Source organism: Pteropus alecto, unplaced genomic scaffold (genome assembly GCF_000325575.1).
Source record: "Pteropus alecto unplaced genomic scaffold, ASM32557v1 scaffold8, whole genome shotgun sequence".
NCBI lineage: Eukaryota > Metazoa > Chordata > Mammalia > Chiroptera > Pteropodidae > Pteropus > Pteropus alecto.
In genome coordinates, this window is record NW_006494609.1 from 10,115,381 (window position 1) to 10,120,861 (window position 5,481).

Genomic DNA, 5,481 nt, shown 5'->3' on the forward strand with positions numbered 1-5,481 from the left:
AGTTTTGCAATGTGATTAGTCTTTTCAAAGAAAAACTTGGCTGTGTTGACTCACTCTATTTCATATTTGCTTTATTTCACTAGTCTCTCCTTTCTAGTTATCATTTTGTTATAAATTTTAAACTAATTTTCATTTTGTTCAGAAGTTTAATTAATGTTATAGACATACAAGTCTGTCAGAGAGTATTAACAACAAACCATGTCGCCTATTATTAGCCAGAAAATCAATATATAATCCGAAAGGTATTTTTGCATAGGCAGATTAAGTACTTATAATAATTATTGATTTATATATATTAATTACTTTAAGTTATTAACTGAATGTGACATGCACAGTTGCGGATGCTGGAGAAAAAGAAGACATGACCTCTGACATGTGAGGACAGATCATCTTGGCATTCTATTATTTCCTCTAAGCAAAGGCTTTATCCCATTTTAGGGAGAAACACTAAAAGGCCATGGGTTGCAGGGAGCCTTCCCACACATAGCCTTCTAGGCGACCTTTTTGGCCTGTTTGTCTCACAGAGTCTTTTATTTTTTTAAATAGCCACATTCCTAATTATGTAAAAAGTGGCTGCTAGTTCATACTTCTTGACCCACATTTTTGGCAGAAAAATCACGATTAAACCAAATCTTAAATCTTAGATCAAAACTTAAATGATATCTGCTGCTGTCATGTATTCTGTTTCTATTTTGTCCCAAGTCAATAGTCAGCTTCAATAACATTCCTTTAAAATCATCTTGATTTTCTTTGTTTGGTAATTTCGATATATAAATAAATTGCCTCTGATGCTATACAGTCATATAAACAAAACTTCAACAACTGTTTAATGCTACTTTTTTTTTATAACTCTTTCATAACATCATTATAACATGACATTTATTTATAAGTAAATGTGGCTATTACTTGACTTTTAATATCTAAATTAGTACATTTTCCCTCTATTTAATATTTGGTTCTTTCTTATTAGAGATAATAGTTGTTAAATTTACTTGTTTCCTTGACATGTCACACATATTTGGTGGCAAATGTCTATCTGAGATACAATAATAAACTTTTCAATTTTCAATGAAATTCTTCTTACGAGGACATGCGGATAATCCCTTTGCATGATTACATTTCATTTTTGTGTGCATTCATGTGTCTTTCAACTTGAGTTTCTTCTGAGAGAAGAAGTAAAAAATTGAGTGGAAGAATTCACTGTGGAATTTTGGCCCCAACAGTAAGTACTAGAACTTGTATGATAAAATCCATCCTTTAAGACTTCCCCACTTCCTTCAACGGGTGCTATAGGTTCCTTCTGTGATAAATGTGGGAAAATTTTAATGACCAGTTTATAGCAACAGAAGAATATTCCTTACTGTCTTTAAAAACACAAGAACTTAATATAATTCTACGAGCTTATAAGTACTTTTTTACTGATATCCAAAGACATTTCAAATCCTTGGACAAAGGAAGTATGATATTTTTCATCTAGATTCCTACTCCAAATAATCATAGTGATGATTATGTTATTCAGGAATCCCAATTGCCCAGTCATAAGAAGTTGTAATTAGTAACAAACTATAAGCTGCTCTAATTTAAAAATTTAAATGTCACTACAAAAGATAAATATTAACACAGATCTCATGATATTATATGTGAAGAAACATCTTATTACAAATAGCAACATTTGTGACGACAGGTTTGTTTTTCTTCGTGTCAGTGTCTTCAGTAAGCACTTTGCCAAATTTCCATTCTAGATCAAAGAGAGAAAAGGTCACAAAGATAGTATTAACAGGTTTGGAATGTTTCCATGATTTTTATCAAGTGAGTTAAAATTATTTTTAATAGCAGACATACTGAAATAAACTTACTATTTTTGAACTTAAAAGTTATTCTTTTTTAATCTGAGTGCTGATATTTTTATAAAGCATCTTTGGGTTTCAGCTGTATATATGAGGTGGAGGGTAGGTGTTACTGTATGACGACAGCCCACATCTTTTCTCTTTTTATTTCAAACTGTTAAGGTTATAAAGAGCCTGAATACAGTCACAGATAGAAAAAATTATAATAATAAATTATGTAATAGGAACCAGGAACTTAGAATTCTCTAAGAGCTTGAACTTTTTACCTTTCTAACACATTTTTTTTCTTCTTTTTCTTCTTTCTCAATACATCAATCTATCCACTTAATCAACACTAAATCCTCTGAAGATTATTTTTAAAAATGTAGATCTCTATGTGTGTTCATTTCCAATTGAATGAATTGAATAGGCTCAAGGTCTGCTGAGAAAGCAAATTAAAGCAAAAATATATTGTCACTGAAATTAAAAGTTTACATTTATCTTTTATTATTATTATTATTATTATTATTATTACTATTATTGGTCTCCTCCTGTCTCCTCATTTACTGGGTAGTTTCCTAGCACTTTAATCTGTCTTTCTTACCCAGGATGCCTTTCTGAACAATGACTACTACTATACACTTGGCACCCTGACCTCAAACTTTCCATCACTAGACAAGAGAGTGAAGGATATGCCTATGTAGAGACAGAAAGCTTGTACACCCATCTAGCACTCTAAATAGCTAGTTACCTAGGATATTTTCAAAGGACTGACGACGTGCCATTGTCCTTATCTTCATTTATGTGTTAGGCTGATGCTTGACGAAATTATGCATCTATGTGGCTTCCTTTCTCTCAGCAATCCATTTAATGGCAGGGTATCACTACAGTCCTAACCTAAGTTGCATCATGGAAACTTCATACCTGAATGAGCCTTCATTCTTCTGCCCATCTTTATATTCCTTCTCTTCCTTCATGATACTCATACAGATAGAATGGATTGTAAGAAATAAATAAGATTAAAGTTTGGGTCTCTGTAGTTTAAAATTTGTATATTTGCCATTTGGAAGGTTATGAACATTTCTGCTTGTTTTTCTTAATTTTTATTTATGATGGTCATTTGAACTTCAGATGCTAATTTACACATGCAGTTTTTCTTTACTTTTAAAGTATTTTAAAAACCTAACTTTGTTCATGATATTTTGAAAATCTTACTTTTGATCTGGTTTATAGTTGTAATGTTTTATTTATCTGGGAGAGTAGAAAGTAATGACAAACTTGGGTTCTAGCATTCAGACTAAACTAAGCATGCTGAAAGTCTTTTTTTAAAAAAAAATTGTTCTTATTAAGTTTCCAATATCCTTAATAGCAAATACTTCTATATTTCTTTTTTGCATATATTCTTGATCATACTCTTGAATTAAAATTGAAATGAAACTTAAGAATTACAGTAAGGAAGACTTTTTTTTTTAGAAAATAACATGTTCTCAGGAATGTTAGATAATCTCAGGAAACTTGTATTACAATGAATCAATAACAATGTCACATTTCACATTTAGTAAAACTTGTGGGGTTTTTTTGGTGTTATGTTCACAGTTTATACATAGTCAAAACTGCATACAAAATAGGTATAAAACACTTAATTGTATCTTTTCATAATCATAAGACTAGCGTATTAGATAAGCACTCCTAAGCAAATTAAGCCTCAAACTTAAATTGAAAAAAAAATCAAAATAAAGATCAACAAATTGTCTGAGCATGGATACATAAAAAGCGTTAGCAAGTTTGCTAATTTAAAGCATCAGAGAAAAGCTTGTCATGTTATTGTTGTCTTGTAAATTGCAATAGATATTTAGCTTACTGAAATTTAGCTAATTACTTCAACTCCTTAACTATATTAATTATAAAACAAATCTTTAGTACTGGTCGCTGTTATATATACTCATCATCAATATAAACCCCAATCGTGATATTAATGCCAGCTAATTTAAAGTCTCATATTATTTTAATGATTAGAAATATAATTTTATCTGATTTCCAGGGACATAATTTAATAAGGGAGTGAAGTGATGAAAGTAAAATATTAAATCTTTAAATCTGGGGTATTGACATGTTGAATCCCTAAAGCAATCTAATTTGAAATCAAATGTGTCAATAATAGAAGAATCAATAATAGCAGGTTAAAAGATGAAAACTATTCAAACTCAATATTTGTTGAAATAAGTTTTATTCTATTTCTCTTCTTTTCATATAGATAAAATAATGAGAATAAAGTAACTAGAGTGACTACTCTGGGAATACTTACCTGGTTTCTAGATTTCTTTTATAAATTTATTTTCTGCATGGAAATACTCACTTAAGACTGTGAACATGTCTTGGGACTAGTGGTCCCCAACTATATCCTTCTCATGTGCTTCCTGCCTTCTCTTCAGATAGATTATAGATAGATAGATAGATAGATAGATAGATAGATAGATAGATAGATAGATAGATAGAAATGTGATTGATGATATTAGTACTGGCTTTAATATGGATATTTGGCTGCAGATTTCCTGGCCATTGCCTTCTTCCACACCATTATTGCAAATGCTTAGAATTAAAGATTGTCGAAACATCTATGGATATACTTGACTTGGAGTATAAGCAAAGGATGAGAATAAAGAGATCACGAGATATGCGTTTAATTTGTTTCAATACTGACATTCCGTTGTTTTGATTTTAGTTCAGGCAGACCTCAACCACCTGAAGAGAAAGACACATAGCTAATAAAACTTAAGGGCATAATTGCGTAATTGTGTATAGTTAAATTTACCTGAAACATGCATTATCTGTTATAGAAAAGTAAGTTGGAGGGAAATAACCAAAAGCTTTGAATTCTAAGGTAAAGATCCTGGACTTTATATTGTTGTCAATAGCAAACTACTACATTTTTTTGATTATATTTTTCTTCTACTATATAAAGCATATTTTCTATGTACTAGGAGAAAATTATACATAAATAATTGAAGGCATGGCATACGTCTTCGATGAGCTTATACAGTTTAGAAGACAAAAATATACTTAAAAGAGTTAACACTAAAAAAAAAAAACAAAAAACAACCCAGTAATTATATACACTCTATGGAATGAGAAAATGGAATAGTGTTCTGTTAAAAAATACAGTCATTGTATTTGCAAATTATATGATTTTTCTACATAGAAAAAAATACAAATATGCAAACACATTACTCAAAATAATGATAGAGTTTAGCAAGGTAATTAGATAAAAAATCATAATCCAGAAACAAAAACAAAATCAATTGCATATCTATTTGAACAAAAAACTCAATGAAGAGAACTTGGATATATCAGAATTCAGAAATTAATTAGTAAAATATTTTCCTCATATGTGCAATATAAATCATACTTTTATTTTGTACATTTTCCAGAAATTTAATTGGAAATAGTATTTCAACATTATATTTGTTTATCCCATGCTTAATGCTTTAAAATTGTTGATGCATATTAACTTAAAATGTTCTAAAATCTTTCTACCATATAATGCCTTTTTTTGATAGTGTTAAAAAGGAGTATTTGAAACAAGGACTACAAAGCACATGTACTTTGTCAGGGAGGTGATCCATGAGGCAGGAAGGAGGGAGTTAGTAAGACAGGG